At 48.1% G+C, this 18958-nt stretch overlaps 1 long non-coding RNA gene and 1 pseudogene across 1 annotated transcript; both read left to right on the forward strand.

Annotated features, from left to right (window-relative positions):
- Positions 1-7857: 7857 nt before the first annotated feature.
- On the forward strand, positions 7858-14213 carry LOC144097010 (uncharacterized). The gene is made up of 3 exons (XR_013306889.1): positions 7858-7937; positions 12773-13105; positions 14055-14213. It is a non-coding gene; the product is annotated as an uncharacterized LOC144097010 (long non-coding RNA).
- A 1602-nt stretch (positions 14214-15815) lies between these two features.
- On the forward strand, positions 15816-15939 carry LOC144099590 (U2 spliceosomal RNA; annotated as a pseudogene).
- Positions 15940-18958: the final 3019 nt, after the last annotated feature.

Genomic DNA, 18958 nt, shown 5'->3' on the forward strand with positions numbered 1-18958 from the left:
GCATCCCTATTTTTTACCCTCAAGAGAGAAAGAAAAAATTCAGAGGGTCGCCTAGTTCCGTTACGTGTTTACAATGGGACAGAATTAGCGTGTGTTGATGCCTATAGCGAAAATGACGTCACTTCCCTGAAGACATTGAGAATGCTCCCGTGTGGTGACGTAACTTTAATCCAGCCAATCGGTATGCTACGGCTTAGTGACGATCTGGTGACGTCACTTTTCTGTAGCCAATGGTAAGGCTCCGGTCTGGAGACGTCACTTCCTTCCAGCCAGTTGGAAAATATTATGACCGCAGACGCATTCTGGCCCTGTGCGACTTCTAATGCAATCGCATTAAAATTTACCCTCTTATTACCTTCACACTACCTTGAGAATAGTACGTCTAAGAGCCAAAAAGTAACCCACAAGATACTCTGGATACCGGCACACACGGGGATAGAGGGCAACTCAAGGGTGGATAGATTATTTTGCGAGATCACGTTCCGAGCTGAGCTGTTGGAGACCCTAGAGAACCCTATCATAGTGGAGCCAGTATATGCTACAGAGGACAGAGGATCAAGTACCCTCCGCCACACAACTCATTAACACAAAAAGAAGCAGTGAACTGGCGGAGACTGCAAACAGGAACATTCTTCAACCTATACATTCTACACAAAATGTACCCTACACAATTCAGGGACACATGCCCGTGGTGCGGGGAAACCCCCACGCTATACCACACTACATGGGAGTGCAAACGCAATTATGCATTCCACAAACTCAAAACCACGAGTGCGGAGCAATGGGAGGGTCTGCTCACACAGCAGCGAGCTCACAGCCCAAAGGGCCCTTGTGCAGCAGGCATGCGAAGCAGCAAGACTCAGCGGAGCCCTGGAATAGGGGCCCGACCTTGCGAAGAGGCCAGACGTCAACGATGAAGACGACGGCCCACCGCTAATCTCATTGAGATTTCAATAAATGTTTCTCTCTCTCTCTCTGTTCAAAGAACGCAGCTGAACTCAGCTGCAGCAACGCTCAATCCACCGAACTTGTTGCTAATGGAGCACTTCCTGAACCTTTTTGAGCACAATTTCCGAAGGGCCTGAGCTGCAAGCTTCAATACAGGGGCGGATTTATTGCGGGTCGGAGAGATTTTGCGCAGGAAAACCGTGGTGGACCTCATATTTCTTCCAGGAAATGCGGGGTTTATATGGGAGTGCCCTCCTGCCTCCCCCCCCCCTTCAAGAGGGACCCATGAATCCACCCCTGAGTGGTCCATTGCCAAAACAAACTATTGGTGATGATGAGATTTGCAAACGCTCCCATTAAAGGTGCGTAGTGTTGTGAAGCCGGTTATCCCTCGAAATTGTCAATTTAATAACTTATTTTTCTTTTATTTTCTCCACTAGTACGCTTAAAATGGTGTATACAGACAGGGACAATTGATTAAACTTATCATGGTGTTGTTTTTGTGAATGAAGTGTTCTTTGTTGTTGTTGTTGTTGTTGTTGTTGTTGTTGTTGTTGTTGTTGTTGTTGTTGTTGTTGTTTTTGTTGTTGTTGTTGTTGTTGTTGTTGTTGTTGTTGTTGTTGTTGTTGTTGTTGTTGTTGTTGTTGTTGTTGTTGTTGTTGTTGTTGTTGTTGTTGTTGTTGTTGTTGTTGTTGTTGTTGTTGTTGTTGTTGTTGTTGTTGTTGTTGTTGTTGTTGTTGTTGTTGTTGTTGTCTAAACGCCGCTTTTTAAGTGGGGCTGAGGACTCGTCAAGCCACCTACTAGCAACTGTTTTTTCTTGGTTTCCCTCTGTCTGTTGCGTACATGATGTAATAAATATATTACTTGACAATTCGAAATCCACATACAGCCTACAGCCACCATTTTCTATTGCACTTTTGAGATATTTTGGCGCCAGTAATACGCGCAAAAACACGGTAAGTTTTGGGCGGAAGAGAATGAAAATGTCTCGCGTAATGGTAAATGTGTGCACGCTGGGAAAAGGGAGATCGCGCTCGCTTCGTGAGCCCGAAGGGACTGGAAGATTCGTTGCCGGTGGTCGCAGTCAGAGATGCCTCGGTGATCGGCCCGAGGCGTCGGGAGCGTGGCTTCTTGCGACACGGACGCTTTTCGGTGTGTCGGCGCGTAATATAAAACCGCTTCCTTCCACGTTCCGTGGCGGCGCAGCGCGAAGCCGAGGGGATTTTTCTCTTTCTGCGCACACGTTGTTCGCATACCGATTGACTTACAAACGTATTACTGCGCGCAGTGCTGCACCTGCCTAATAAGTTAAAGAGGGGGCGGTCGCTTAGGAAGGAACAGGAGGAAGCACTGGCGACGTGAGTCATAAGAAAAGCTCCCGCCGTTATGCACCTCCTCCACTTACGAAAGTGTCGTTGTTGCCACCGGTTGCGTCTGCCTTGCGGGGACCGGTGATGTGAGACTCACGAGTTCGACTCGTCTACGAGCGACACCAAGGCCGGAGCGCGACCGCGTTCCGATGGGGCTCAGGATCGCGACATCCTCCCCCAACCGCTTCCTTCGCCAGCCTCGTGATCCGGTATTAAAATTCTCACGACAGTGAACGAGTTTGAGAATTCAGATAAGATTGGGAGCCTACGGATCGCGATATGCTGTCATATCGGAGCGAGTACTATAGACTTTCGCTACTCTGGTTATGTGTCCCAGGCAAAAGTTTCATTCGTGAGCTACTGTTTTCTGAGAGGGAAGGGCTATGTATTGGATCAGATTTTACAGCTGTGCGAGGATTTGTTAACAAGCGCTGCTGTTTCGAAATACTCTGAAGTAGCAGAGTTTTCAGCCTCTATACACACCCTTGGCGCTCTGAGCAGTGAGATGTTAACCAATGTCAAGTTCTTCGACAATGTTCCTGCGAACACCACATTTGAGAAGTAACTAATAAACACATATATTGTAAGCTGGGCGTCGGAGCTCTACTGGCACTGCCAATAATGGTGTCGAAGAACGAACCCGCCAACGAGCGTTGATGATGATGATTCACAAATGAGGATGAAGTTCACGTGAAGCGAAGGGTGATGATGGATAATCACAGATGTGGATGAAGCTCACGAATAGTGCTCGCAATATATATATTTTAGTAAATCTGTTCACAATGCCGCTCTCGCGTTTCTTGCCATCGTGTCACTAGCGGCAGCGTTGAGCTGGCAATTGACGCGAGTCTTGGTACTTGCAGATGTTGTCGAGCAGCTAACACTCTTTCCGACGAATGTAACTCTGTCGTACGTGCTAAAACAGATCGCTTTGCCCGGAGACGCCTCCACTAGTTCCCACCGACAGTGCATAAGGGCGGGGATCTTGGAGCGTCCTTCAAGTTGGGTGGAGCTAGTCGAATGTGGGCCAGCCGAAGAATTGAGCTCATGGGAAAACTGAGCGAGAGACCCTTCGTGGAGGAATAATCAGATGTGATTTCATGGCTTATCGTAAATGAGGGTGGGAGGCAATTGTTTCCCGGCACCATTTGCCTGCTAAGCCCGATCGCTCGTTGCTGATGACGCATACCTTGATTCAAGCGCCTTCGGTATATGTCGAGATATCTGTCTCCCGGAATCAACCGCCTCGTGGAGCCTGTTTTATTATATATATATATATATATATATATATATATATATATATATATATATATATATATATATATATATATATATATATATATATATATATATATATAGAGAGAGAGAGAGAGAGAGAGAGAGAGAGAGAGAGAGAGTTTATTTTGCGGAAACAGCCACTTCTTAACCAGACGAAAAACACACAAACAAAAAGAATAAGGTGTGACCGTTTACTGAAGGATAAGATGCACCTGTCAAAAACAAATGCAAAAATTAAAATGTAGATATTGACTCGTTCAGGAAGCTAATCTCTTTGCGGCTTGCTCACGCAGGCAGGGCTCATTTGCTTGATAAGATACGCTTTGCAGTTATTCCTAGCTCTTTCTAATCTGACTTGACCTACCTAGGAATCTCTTTTTTCGAAAATCGGAGACCATTTGCAACTTTTGCAATGTCCTGCTGGAACATGCAGACATTTAGCATCTAAATCTTAACGAATACCAGTAAGGAGGAAGATGGCCTTTTCGGAGTTCGGGCTAGTGGCATTAAGTTCAGTTTGTCTATTGTTGCAACGAAACCACACACGGTAAAATTTACACACAAAATAACATGCAAACAATACCCTTAGCCCCCCCCCCCTTTTCGCATCACAGCTTTCGTTCTTTTGACCTCTTCCTCCCCTCGATGTATACTTAATGTCGCTAGCTACTGCCCCCAGTCACACCTGCTGAAGGAGCCGAGCCGGCTTCGAAACATTGGGTTTCAAATTAAAGTTTTTGGTTGGAGATGTGCAGAGTTTATCATAAACCAATGCACAGCGAGAGGCCTAAGAGAAATAGCTGCAGGCGAGACCCTCTAGTATCTATAAAAAGGGGCTGTCAAGTAACGCCATGAAAGAAGACTGCAAGGAAATTAAACAATGTACAGAACACAGTAATGCAAATATCACTTAAATAGTGCACCCAATATTAAAGTAGTAGTGTGACAAATAAAGAACAGAAGAATAGAGTGCACAAAGTAGTACAAACAGTGTACTAAGGTGCGGCAGAGAACATATTTTTTCAGTAACATCTCGCTGTATTTCAAATTAAAGAAAGATGACTAGTTTGTTCAAATTAAAACCTGGTAAATCCAAACAGTATATAGGGCGAGAAATTGAAGGAATCGTTTGCTGCACTTAGATATCGGCTTCGGTAATAGAACGTTATTACCATCAAAAAACCTGTCAAATTTATATTCGCAATATTTATGGCAACAATGTTGGTGCTAACTGCACTAACTTTATGTGGCTATTAATTAATTGATTAATTAATTAAACCAAATGCCTATTATGCGTCCTTAATTATTGTGTTATTTGATTTAAAAATGAGCTGGTGCACTTCGTATTCTTTTCTCAGTTCGCCTGGGACACTGCTAGCTATTGTATGGGTAATAAATCCATTCATTACGCGATTCTCATCACTGAAAATAAGCCAATGTGTTTGCAATGTGTTCAGAACGTCTGAACATTTAACTTGAGCTTTAGAGTGCTTAAAACATTGCTCACGCAGTTCTTTTTTTTTTCGTTTTCATAGAAAGCAGTAATGTTTGCATGGACAGCATTTCGTAAGGATGTTTTTAATAAAAATTTGTTGACTACATGAGGGATGAATACAAAGAGGGGGAGAAAGACAGAAAGGCAGGGAGGTTAACTAGGCAGCGCCCGGTATGCTACCCTACACGTGGGAAGGGGATCGGAGGGAGAGATAGAAAGGGGAGGGAACAAAGGGATATGATCACTTTTCCACGTGTCCGTTGGCCATTACTTGCAGGGTACACAGGGCACACACTGATAGTTCACACTCAGTCCTGAGTCCTTCAAGAACTTGGAAAGTGCCTTCAAAGCTGTCCTCTGCGATGAAGGCTTACTCCAAGGACCCAGAATCTTGGCTTCAGTAAGGGGCCGAGTATCTAAACGGCGGAGTGCTGCAGCCAGGAGTGCACGCTCACGCTGAAACCGAGGGCAGTTAGAAAGAAGGCGTTGTATAGTTTCGGCGCACCCACAGATCTCACACGCAGGAGAGTCTGCCATTGCGATTAAGTGGGAGTAGGCATTTGTGAACGCCACTCCCAACCACAGGCGACACAACAGCGTAGCATCGTAGCGGGAGAGGCTGGACGGAGGGCTGAGTTGAAGTAAGGGGTCTAGGCGGTGCAGACGGCATGTGGAGTTGCCAGGAGAAGACCATGACGCTAAAAGCTCTCTTTGGCCAAGCATTCGCAGATGTCTTGCTGCGCCGGCTCTTGTCAACGGTATCTGGACAATGTTGGATGAATACAAAAACTTGAGCATACAGGCGAGAGTCCCAGAGTCAGGAGACTGTAACGGGACCCTCGATAAATTAATATTAACTAAATTACAAATAAACAATCAGCAACACATGTAATTTTACAGTAGTAACAAAGGTACGCACTATACATAGAATTCGAATGCAACAAATCGATCATCAGGGCGAAAAATAAAATGTAGAAATAAATTACCACCGTTATATACGTTATTGCATGGAATACAAAAGCAAGAAAGATCCAGTGCAGCCCAAACAATTTAAATATTCAATATTAAAAAGCTATGCACAACGCTGCTAAGACTTCTATTCTTGTAAAAGAAAAAAAATTGAATTAGAATGAATGAGATTGAATGAATGAATGAGATTGAATGAATGAATGAATGAATGAATGAATGAATGAATGAATGAATGAATGAATGAATGAATGAATGAATGAATGAATGAATGAATGAGATTTAAAAGTGTACAACAGCTTCATCTTACCGGTACTCACCTAAGGGGCAGAAACGTGGAGGCTAACGAAAAGAGTTCAGCTTAAGGACAACGCAGCGAGCCATGGAAAGAAAAATGATAGGTGTAACGTTAGGAGACCGGAAGCGGGCAGTGCGGGTGAGGGAACAAACGCGGGTTAATGACATCCTAGTCGAAATCAGGAGAAAGAAATGGGCTTGGGCAGGGCATGTAATGCGAAGGCAAGATAACCGCTGGTCCTTAAGGGTAACGGAGTGGATTCCAAGAGAAAGTAAGCGTAGCTGGGGGGGGGGGGGGGGGGGGGGGGGCAGAAGGTTAGGTGGGCGGATGAGATTAAGAAGTTTGCAGGCAAAGGGTGGATGCAGATGGCAAAGGATAGGGTTAATTGGAGAGACATGGGAAAGAGCTTTGCCCTGCAGTGGGTGTAGTAAGGCTGATGATGATGATGATGACGAATGAGATTGGAGCGCTTGCCGCCCAATCTCATTCCTCTTCGCGCTAGCACATCTTGTGCTGTGACGTGTTTTGTTACTGTTTTCAGTGCTCTGTATTGTAGTGTATAGGGTTGTGCTTTAATAATTTTGTGAGGTTTAACACTCCGAACCGATATATGGGTTATGAGGGGCGCCGTAGGGAAGGGGTTAATCTGGACAACCTGGGATTCTGTAATGTGCCCTGACTTCGAGCAGCACACGCACGCCTCTTGCGTGTGTGGTGTGATGTGGTATGGTGTGTGGTGTGTAGTGTGTAGTGTGTAGTGTGTGTAGTGTGTGTGGTGTGTAGTGTGTGGCGTGTGGTGTGCACGGTGCGGTGCGTTTCATACAGTTGTGTCCTGTCGTGCAGTGCCCTGTTGTGCGCAGTTATAGTTGTGTTGTGAATACCTACATTGTCCCTATTGATTGATCCGGCGTTTGCTTCTCTCTGGAGCGGCGAGTCGTGGCGCTGCAGGCGCTCACGAGAGCCAGAAACGAAGCTCTCGAATTCAGGAATGTCCGCATGTCACGCCGGCTGAACTGCGCGCGGATTATTTAACGGCGCGCACAACGGCGTAAACATACACGACACCGGGAACTTCGGCTCTTGTGCCGACAGCACCACCCTCCTCCAAGCACCCCGCTTGCTTGGAGAGTCTTATTTTTAGAGCCCGAACCACGGCGTGGCGTTGATCAGCGGGCATCGCGTCTCATGCCTGATTCATGTCGTCAGGCGCGTCGTGTCGCGAGACGAAGAAGGCCGACCCACATGCGCACACTAGCGGCGACACATGCGCACCACTGCACGCTTCCTCGTTGGCGCGATCACCACGCTTCAACGATCCTGCGAGTGAATTTTCGGTGAACGTGCATCCCGCCGTGCACCATCGGTGGTCACTCTCCCCTTCGCTTCACACCCTTCGCTAGGCAGTGTCTTTCCAATTTCCTTCCTTTTTCTCCTTATCCTCGTGAGGCGTTCGTATAAAAGCGAACCGTGGGCTGCGATGAATGCGTCAGAAAGCGTTTCTGCGCGGCCATCCCACCGCGAGTGTCCGCAGTCTCTTGGAGCTAGTCCAGTCCGCATTTTCTCAACACTCATCATGAAGGTTGTGAGTACTGTGAGATAAGCTTTGTTCGCCTCTTAATAATTAATATTGCTGCCTTTTTCATGGATAGATTGTTCACTCGAAGGCAATTGTTGGCATTTAGTGCAACTTCGGTTGTAAACTCTGCGTCGAGCTAGTTGGCGCAATACGGTTCGTTCAAGATGTGAAAATAATCGTGGTTGAAGCTTCTCCCGTTCCGCCTGAGGCGCTCCAGTACTATTCCTCCTTGCAGTGTAAGCCAGTGTAAGCCCTCATAGAGCTACCCCTGTGAAACAGAACTTTCTCTCTTTTGTTTGAGCCGCCGCTGTGGCTGGGTGGTTATGGCGCTCGGCTGCCGGCCCGAAAGACGCGGGCTCGATCCCGGCCGCGGCGGTCGAATTTCCATGGAGGTAAAATTCTAGAGGCCCGTGTACTGTGCGATGTCAGTGCACGTTAAAGAACCTCAGGTGGTCGAAATTTCTGGAGCCCTTCACTACGACGTCCCTCATAGCTTGAGTCGCTTTGGGACGTTAAACCCACATAAACCAAACATAAACTAATCTCTTTTGTTTGAAATGAGAATGTGTAGCGACCGGTGAAAGAGCAAATACGTCACAGACGGTTGCTGCACACGGAAATCATTTTTTTCTACTAAAATATGCAAGCGTGTCTACCATTCTCAGCCAACCGATGCGGCTCCGAGGAGTTATAGTTATAAAACGCTGCTGTAACAATGCAAGTAGGTTCGCAACAGAGTCAAGACGACTACCTGTAGGCAGTGTAATTCCTGCCTAGATTTAGGTCTGCTTCTCCTTGTAAAAAAACGCCTCTTTTTCATTCTCACTTTGACGGGCTTGAATGATTTACTAGCCAATTCGCGTTATAATATATATGTGCTTTGCGAAAGACTAGCCATCGCATTCGATATACGCAAGTATAAATTGCGCTTATACTTACTGGTCTCACGTTGTGGAGAGATTTAATCTCTTTATAGCTCACGGTCATTGAAATGGATGTACAAGGATCGCTTTGAAAATTTTGCGGCTAAACGCAAAGACAGATCAGTCGGTTGAAAATAAAACGAACAGAAGAATGTATTTTCAAACAAAACCTTTAGCGGACAGAGCTCCTGTCCACGTATAGCACAATAGTGTGCCAAAATCACTTATGCGTCGATCCTCATCTCGATAAGTTCGAGCTTACTCGAGTCCTACTTTCTCTAGCGAGGAAACGCGCTGCAATAGCACACACCCTGAAGGAGCTGACAGATGTATGAGCGAGGGCGTTGACATTCTAAGGAAGGCACCTATGAAGAAGCCTTTCGTAAACTGCAGCAAAGTTTCGGCAAGCCCCAGACAAGCAGATCTTCGGCTGCTGACTTCCGGACATTGTTCTTCGAGGTACATTGAAACTTGCTCAGGTTTCTTTATCAGGAAAGGGTCGTGCACTGCTTGCATGCAAAGGGATCTTGTAGAAAAAGAGATGCTGGACGCACTCCACACGTTTTGAAAAACATGCGTACGTTATGGCGCGTTGCAAGAAAAGCCTCCGCTTAATGTCTTCGAGATCCTCTAAGCCTTCCGTGTGCGGAGATATTCCGTCGACAAGAGCGCGCACTGAGCATCCAGCTCAGTGCATGCGTTGCCTGTTCGTGTAACGGAACCCGTTACAATAACCGATGGAGCCCACTTCGAGCGCGCATCGACATAAGCAGCTCGCTTAAGCTAATCCCCGTCTGATTTGTTGGCGAGCCTACCTGAGAGGGTCTCTACGCATCGGTTAATCTAACTCGATTTATGCTGCTCGTCGGTTTAGCTGGCTCCGTAACCACGCTAACACGGCTTAACGCGCTGCCATCTAGTCGACAAGTGCCGAGACGACAACGTATAGACAGGAGGAGCATCGTGTAGGGGAATCAAGCAGCTGCTTGTTTCTCTCGCAAATTCCCCAGTTCGGAAAGCACTCGATCGGCGCTACCGTCTACTTTTGCCTTGGGAGACGCGGTATATCAAGCGGGGCTGCTTTTCGGCGATCCGCCGAGCGCGCCTCTCTAATCTCTCCGTGTTCCTGCTCGCTGAGTTCGATGCGAGCTCGGAGATGCCGCTTGCTAAGATACCAAAGTACGATATACGGCCGAAGTGCGCGCACAAATGGGGCGTTCTGCATCGAAACACAGGACAGATTGAGAAGAAGTACGAGGCTACTTTTTTTCCCGAGATAATATGTTCACCTTCTCTTATCGTGATGCGTTATTCGTCCTTCTGCATGGCGAGCTTTAGTACGGGGCACCTTATGCCACGTGAGTGGATTCCGAGAAGGATTGTTATAGGGGGAGGGGGGGGGGGGGGGGTATAGAAAGCCACTTTTTCTTCTTCCGCTAGCCTAGTTTTTTTTTTCCCCTGTTATATGCGCCGCCCGGGCTTTATTTTATTTTTTACTTTTCCGCGGCCCTCGCGAACAAGTGGGAACATAACTGCGTACAAGGGGACTGCAATCGGTCGAACGCTATAGGGCTGCATTCCGCTGTGTATGCACGCGTGTGTGCCTTCGGCAGTTTGCACCGATTGATGCCTGCGGCGTTCCTTTTCTTGTCGCGAAATCAGGGGCAGCCATGGGCTGGCATGAAGGCAGGGCACACGACGGCGATGTTTGTCTATCGTTGGTGAAGCGGTGAAAATATGCGCAGTCGCTCTTCGTGACGATATCGGGCAGCGTTACGTGAGTGGAGTGCAGGGACAGGTGTGCCACGTGCGGGCACGTGAGCTGCAGGTGTGGTTTCATTCGTGGCTATGTCGAGAAGCAGGCTAAACAGCTCCAGAGGTGACATCTATATTGTTTTCCTCACATTCGATTGATTTTATTGCGTTAACACGTGACTAGACGCCACCGCTGTTAAGCTATACACCAATTTGTAAATATATTTACATATGTATATATACAAACCAAAAGCCAGGTACCTAAATTCGGACAAAAACGTGGACTCCAGCACATCATATAAAATACGTAAAGAGACAACCAGTGGCCTCTCAAATGCAAGGAGAGCACTGCCAATTGCGGATGAGAGTCAGGTGCAGTAGAAACATTCGGAAGCCTGCATGGATAAAGCAGCCACGAATGGCTGAGGCTGGGCCTGGACAACTGGAGGTAACTATGAAGACCATTTATCGTGCAAGTGCCTCCGCTAGGAATAATGAAGATTACCTCAAGCATTTTCCCCAGCTCAACGTTTGGTCGCAAAAACGCTAAAATGTCTTCATGTGGGGCATAGACAAGTCATGGTTAATTCTTGTATGGCAGAGACATAGATGGGACGTCATGGCGTCGGTGACTTGCGTCAAACATGTATTCCTCCTCAGGAAAGTATGAGTTACGCGCACGGGACAGTTTGATGGTAAGGGAAGCAATGGTTCAGCGAGCCCGCTGCGCTGCGCTGCAATTTCTTGTGGATTGCCTTGAAGCCAGCAATGACGCCGTTATAGGAAAGGTCGTCAGTGTTCTTGCGATGAAACTGCACCACATATTCACCGACACGTACCCTCACTTTGGCCGCAGTCCAAAAGGCCGCCACCGTCTGGTAGACGTTGAAGTAACGAGTGTTAGCTGTTTGGTTTACTAGGCGAGGTAAGCGAACAAGAACGCGCCCGTTGTCCAGGTACACCCCCTCAAGATACGTCCCAAACGAAACTTTCTTCGTCCTGGGGGTCAAGGTGCGCCTATAATCTTCTTGCGGCGCGATATGATAACGCTTAAATTAGTAATTGCATGTACACAATGTTTACCTATTATTTAATTGTGGTTTTATTTCTATACCACAACTCATAGGGTTTTATTTGCCTACCAAATTCGGTACACAACTGTCCCCAGATGGGGGCCCCTTGTCGGAGTATATATAGCGGAACGAATGTGCACAAATAAAGCGGTCCTGCTTAAAAAAAAAGGTCCCGCAACTGGACAGTTTTCCTCCCGTTGTAAAATACTTTTTGGGGGTGGGGGAAGAAAGGGATGGGAGGGCACAACCAATTTTAATGGCCGCCATCTTGGATTCGAAGAACCGAAACTAAGCCGCCATTTCGTCTCGTGACGTCATTCTCATGATAGTTCCACCCCTATCCACCATATTGCACCGAGACGTCATCATTGGCACGCGGTAGGTGGTTGTTTCTACGAGGCTATTCTAGATGGCGCTACAAGTTTGCATGCGAGGTATGGTTTTTCTATTTGCTGCCACAGACGGCGCTGTGATCTCAGGGTGGTAGCAGACCCCACGAAATCTCGAAACGTGATGAGTAAGAGCTAGCGCTCTTAAAAACTGTGCACTCCCCTCGCACTGCGCATAGTTTCCTTTTGACCGAGAGCCCAATGCGTCAGGTGAGAAAATGCGCGGCCTCGTGTTTTATTCCCTGAACTCTCTGACCCGCACACCAGTGCTCAGCAGCATACCAGCAGTTTTCTTTGTGCCGGGATGAAAGCTAAAAAAATTTGGTACCCCCTACGCGCTAAGACAAGCACCTGACAGGGCAGGATCGTTCCAGGCAGGAGCCGTGAAATGATGCAGACCTAACCTCGCAGCCACTCGAATGCTGTGTCCACCCTAATCCCTATCCGTCGATGTCTAGTGCTCGAACTCGCATCAAGTCACCGCCCTGTAGGAAAAGCCACAAGCCATCGTACGATGGTCACGGACCACTGCGTGCCTGCAAAGGCAGCGGATTTCCCAACGTCCCAGCATTCACCTTTATCGTAAAGCAAAGCTGCAATGGACGAGGGATAACCTCTTGCACGTTCCTAGAGGTCGATCTCGTCACTTGTCTCGCGCGGCTTCTCTTGGACCCGCCTCTCTCTATCTCTCCCTCTCCCAGGTGGTGCTCGCCCTTGCCCTTGTCGCCGCTGTTTGCGACGCCAGTGTGTTGCCGGCCGCATTTCACGCTCCTGTGCTGGCCGCAGCGCCCGTGCTGTTCCACCACCCTCCCGCCCACCTAGTCGGCCACCCCCTGGTGGCGGCCCACCCGGCGGCTCCCGTGGTGGCGGCCGCTGCCGTACCTGGTGCCGTACCTGCAGCCGTGCCGGCCTACTCGTACTCGTATCACGCCCTAGCCCAGTCGCACCCTGTTGCCGCCCCAGCCCTGCATTTTGTGGGCAAGTGAGAACTGCCCCGGAGACACCTGCCGCCGAATGGGAGACTGGTCGTGCAGGTGAGTGCGGTTCCTCCTCGGGCATAGCTCTCTCACGGAAAGCGTGTGGACTTGTAGGAGCTCGGGTTTGAGTGAGCTGAACACGGGACGAATCCAGAAAGATATCAGCATACGCGACAATGGCTTGTTAAGGCGATCCCCACAGTTTTAGTCGCACGCAGACAGAAGGCAGTTTTCTGCTGCCGTCGGTGCGTTTTGTCAGGGCGTGGTTGTCTGAAGGCACAAGTTCAAGCCTTGTGTCCTGTCGTCTTCTACTTGTCCATTGATTCCCTCCAAAACTCTTTATTGAGTGCCTTCCAAACGATTAACGCAGTAAACCTCCTCCCCCAAGACCATCTGAGAACCCTAATTGCAAAATAAATGAAATGATATGCTAGACAGTTATAGACTCGCTTGACCGGTGCAAAAGCTTAGCTTTTCGGGAGACAGTAGGTTTTATGCTGCATTATGTTCGCACAGATAGCAGCGAAACATGATGCGCTGAGCAAGACTTGTCTAGTAAGCTGGCTTGTATTAGAAACTATTCCGAATTTTTGTGGTCAAGGCGAGAGAAAACCCTGCGGAGCATTGTCGTCACAACTGACGTCACGCTCTGCTGTCCGTGGATGAATCCCTCGACTTAATGGCTCTTTAACATCGCTAAGTAGGTTTGACGCTTCCTTAAGTGCTGGCAGCCGACGAAAAAATTAAGGCAGCAGGAATTGCTAAAGCCGTGCCACCTCCGTCGCCGCCAAAGATCACCACTATCGATCGGAGCTCTTCCGTGTGCCTCAATGTTTACATCGGGATCTGCCAAAGGCGAGTCTTGATAGCTTGCCAGATAGTAGGCGCCACATTTAACTGCTGATCGCTATCGTATGTCGTCAGGTATGAACGTGTTGGACAAGTCGGCCGACCTTCGGCGGGCAGTGAGGTTTCTGCAGCTATGCAATCGCTCTACTCTTTTCAGACGGGCAGAGTCCAGGCGGCGGAAGTGAACGTTCCTCCCATTGGAACCGTCTGCTTTGGCCAGCTGTGGGATGAACACTGAAGAAGGCAAGCAGCCCGACTCCCTCCGTGAATTGTGTTTCGCTCATCTTATTCCAGAAGAAATAAAAGTTTGCAAGGTCCTGTACATATGCAATCTTCTTTAATGATAACACATCATTGTCTACAGACTTCCTACTTTCTGTTCATTCAGGGAGGAAGAAGGGACACTTGCACACTGTTGCACCTACCGCAGTGGCTTAGTCGCTGTAGCGTTTGTATGCTTTTCGTCTGCGTTTTGATAGAGAAGAAAATGAAAAAAAAAAATGCCCGTGTGCTAGCAATGTCAGTGCACGTTAAAGAGCCCGATGTGGTCGAAATAAATCCGGAGCCCATCAGTGTGACGATTTTCAGAGCTTCTCTGCAACTTTCGGACGTTAAACCCGCATACCATGCCATCTTGCATGCTACATCATCCGCGTGTTAGAGGAAGAAGAGGTCAACAACAACAACGTTCAGAACAACATCGACGTAAAGAAAGCAAGCCCGTCAACTTACCCCACCATCGGTGATTTATTAGTGACGTGCCAGGAAATGAACTCAAACTAAATGTTACTGCGACGATTTCCTGGGTGCCCGCACACGCAGGCTTCGAAGGCAATGAGTCGGCCAACAGCAAAGCGCGAGCAGCATTATAAAAGGTAGCATCCGCGCCGAATGCACTTACCACCTTAGCGGGTACGCACACCTGCGCGTTGGATCCCTCAGCCTTCAAAGAAATCGCGAACAAGCGACACTGCAAGGCCCTTCAGCACCTCCGTGGTAAACGCGAGGAACGCTGCGAGAAGAAGGCGCGCCTGTTCCGCCTATGCAGGAGGAGCAGAAACCCCGAGCTTTACGGCACTCGGCTTTGACTGAATAGGCGCCTTGCATCGGCCGCTGTGATAACGGTGGAGCCACATGCCCGCACAGATGCCACGAGCAATGTGCACGGTAGCACGTGCAATGTGTTTTAATAAAGGACGTGTCTCAGCCAATCAATTCATCAACCAAATGTCAATGGCAGGCAATTTTATAGCTTCTGTCTTTGGAAGATACAAGGAGGACTACTCATGTGAGGGGCCGAAATTAATAAAGGACGTGTCTCAGCCAATCAATTCATCAACCAAATGTCAATGGCAGGCAATTTTATAGCTTCTGTCTTTGGAAGATACAAGGAGGACTACTCATGTGAGGGGCCTTAACTTCGTGGCTAGGAAAAGTCTTGTAAAAAAATATTTAAAGAACAGAAGGCCGTGGAAACGAAATGTTTTAGTTAGGCATACAAATAACTATCGGGACTCTTAAGTCGCCTTAAGAGTGGAATGCGATAAATCTACATTTCACATTTGTCGCCGCTTCCATTACGAGTTCTGTGTGTGTTTGGGTCAGTTTCTTTGCAATTGTCGCTTCACCAACCGCCTTATTCGCACTGTTAGCTGCCGTAGCAAATATCTGCTATGCTGTGGCGGTGGCAACATTTGCGTATATCACCTTTGTTTCTGACTCTTGATTTCGATTCCCTATCTAGGTTGCTGTCTAGAAACTAGGTTGCTAGACGTGGTTTATAGCTTCACGCTCGGCACTGGTACACCAACTAAGTTTGAGGTTGGCTCCGATGCCGTCAGTGATGCGCGTAAAACTTGTGATGCGCGTAAAGACCCCAATGGCCAGGAAAGTCTGTAGGGACCTGATACCTGATTTAATATCTGCTGCTAGTCCTTGGACCAAAGATATTAAACTTATTTTTGGAATATGTCGGAGTGCTAGACGCACTCTGGCACGGGTCGGCCCGGTATTGCACTGCCTCCGGGATCGGCCCGGGGCCTATGGGCCTATTAGCGCGCGGTGCCTTTTCTTTCTATATTTCCACTCATATCATTTAAGTCTCCTTGTTTCAGCACGCGGCAGAGAGCGTGGCTCGGCTTGAGCCAGTAGGCAGGCCCGTGCTCTTTTCTTTTTCTATTTCCTCTCAGTAACATTAGTCAGTCAGTCAGGAAAGTCTTTTGAGCATCTGGCTAAAAATTTACGTCATTTGTCAGTAGCTTGCTTTCAGCAGGCGGCTGAGGAAGCAGTCGGCCTTGCTGTAGCATATATGCAGTCGAGCCTTTCTCGTCATTTGTTTTTTCTTCATTTTATCACCCATGTGCTCGCAACGAACTCCTCCCGATTCGCCACTGTAATACGTCCGTAACAGAGACGTAGTGGGCGTAGCCCGGCTTTCCCCTCGTCAGGCCAAGGTCTCCCACTGGAGCATGAAATATAACCGCATGCTTTTCGACAGCGAGACCCCCTGACCATGCGTCGCGCATCGAAAATGGTTGCGGGCGCGGATGCGTTCAGAGGCGCTGCGGGTAACCGCGCGACGCTCGAAAAGCGAGCTCAATGTCGACGGCCGCGGGGCTCGGCGTACACACGCATCGAAAGCGGCGTTCCATATCGCAGCTTTCCATTAAAGACGCGCCACCGAGGAAGCCGCGGGGAACGGTGCAGGCGAGGAGGGTGCGCGCCGCGATGCTATCGGCGCGCGCGGTGTTTCTCAAGAACGCTCTTGGCGTGAAACTTGGTCGCGCGTGGGCCTCTCGCTCGGAAGGCTTATCCGCGCTGGAACGGTGTTTCTCCGAGGCCCGGCCGGTTTCGAGCGGTGGAAAGCGACCGCGGAGGAACGGAAAGCGGCGTCTTCCAAGCCAGTGCGAAGCCTCTTCCCCTCACACCGGCTCGCAGGAGGTTACGCCGCGAATAAAAGCGCACTGTACTGGCTTTGTTCGCGTGCTGCTTAGAGAGAGAGAGAGAGAGAGAGAAAGCGGGGAGCCTATCTGACACATGGAGAGGAGGGTAAAGAGAGCGGGAGGGGCAATTATGAAAATAATTTGATTTCAAATGCGCAAGGGCAGCTTAGACAAAGAGCGTCATGGCTAAAGTGTATTAAACGGGGATGCTGCGCTGATCTTTCCAAGAATTTTAATTAAGCGTGAGAATCCGACGGCCCCCAGGACAAGGTAACGTTGGTACCCTCTACATTTACGATAAAGAAACAATGAGGAGGCGATAAGAAGCACTGGGAAGGCCGGTGTAATGTGTGTGTGTGTGTGTGTGTGTGTGTGTGTGTGTGTGTGTGTGTGTGTGTGTGTGTGTGTGTGTGTGTGTGTGTGTGTGTGTGTGTGTGTGTGTGTGTGTGTGTGTGTGTGTGTGTGTGTGTGTGTGTGTGTGTGTGTGTGTGTGTGTGTGTGTGTGTGTTTTGTGACGTTATTTTCACTCTGACCAGGCGCAAGCCCTTTTTAGAGCCTCACAGCAGTGCCGAAATATACCTGAGAGATTCAGTTTCCTTTGGAAACGTTGATCCTTGCTGTTTTTAAGGTTTCAAGTGCGTGGATTAGGAATGTCTGCTGGTGTTTTCCATCTCTTGTAGATTTGATGCTCACGTTTGCTATCTATCCAGCCTTCCCACCCCCGGATTACTTTCTGCAGAGCTGAAGTATCACAGTTATGCAGGTCAACTGGTTAAATTTCTTTAGCAGCCATCTTGCTTGGACAAGATTTTCAATATCCCACTTCCCATCCTAACACCCTTCCTACGTCACACCCTCCTCCACTACACCGGAGCTTCCTTCTCGGAGTGAGGGCCCTATTTAATAACCGCCGATGATGAATGCTTTGCTCAGACGAAGACAAGTCCTCTTGTCGAAACGTTGGCTCAGCACCCTGAGGCGCCCTGCTCCCTTGCTTACTTTGCATTATCTGTGTTGGTACACTTGGAGATAACGGCAGTGTTTCTGGGGAGGCCATTGCAAATATACTCGAGGCTGCTGAAATACGTGAAGTATTTCTACAGACACGCTTGAAAATTCGAAGGCACGAAAGGTCGTTCAAATGGCATAGGAGAGAAAATATTAATAGAAACGTCAAAATTTTTTTCTCCTCGGCAGTGATCAAAAGTTGGTTGACTTTGTTTTAACACAGGACTAGAAGCAGGCCTTTATCTGTGAGAATAAAAAAAAAGAACTTTTCTTTTCGGAGTTGCAAAAGGAGGACGAATACTTTTGTCAGTGATCATGTTTTTTTTTTTAAGTTAATCTGAAAGCAGGCGATAGACAAAAACCCACGAATGAGGTTAAGCGCGACCGTCGACTGACCATTGTTAAACCTGTTAGAAATTCGCCTCTCGTCCGCCTGCAGAGTACGTGATGAAAAATTCTCATTCACGTCGGACAGAGAGGCAGACATTAAGAGACGTGCCAACAAGGGCGCACTTTACGACCTTCGGACGAAGGCCACGTCACTATTGTGAGTTTGGCTTCGGGTACGACTTTGAGTTCAACTACGAGAGGAAAGTGATCTTGCGACACCGATAAGGACTTCAATGAGCCAGCGACGAGCATCTATTTCTGCCATGTAGTCGAACTAGCTAGGACGAGATGCGCTGTGGTCCGTTCCTGATGTTGTTTGTAAAGCACTGTAATTAAATAAGTGTGCATTCACGTCGCTTGCTGTGCAGTGGGCGCAAGACTGTCTTTTGATGAAGAAAGTGGCAGCGGTGGTGGTGGGGTGAATTGTTTATTTCGTTGTTCCTTCAATATTCGCTACTTTTTAACACTGTCGTCTGTTGGCCCGCCGTTTCTTTACAGCCTAAGCATACTTCTGGCATTCCTGGCTAGTGTCAACCCAACGGCGCCTATCTGCCTGCAGAAAAGCCCCTTATCTGCTCAGTGTTTAATATTGAGCTGACATAAAAGCCTTTAATCTATCTATCTATCTATCTATCTATCTATCTATCTATCTATCTATCTATCTATCTATCTATCTATCTATCTATCTATCTATCTATCTATCTATCTATCTATCTATCTA

Source organism: Amblyomma americanum, chromosome 7 (genome assembly GCF_052857255.1).
Source record: "Amblyomma americanum isolate KBUSLIRL-KWMA chromosome 7, ASM5285725v1, whole genome shotgun sequence".
NCBI classification, from domain to species: Eukaryota; Metazoa; Arthropoda; class Arachnida; order Ixodida; family Ixodidae; genus Amblyomma; species Amblyomma americanum.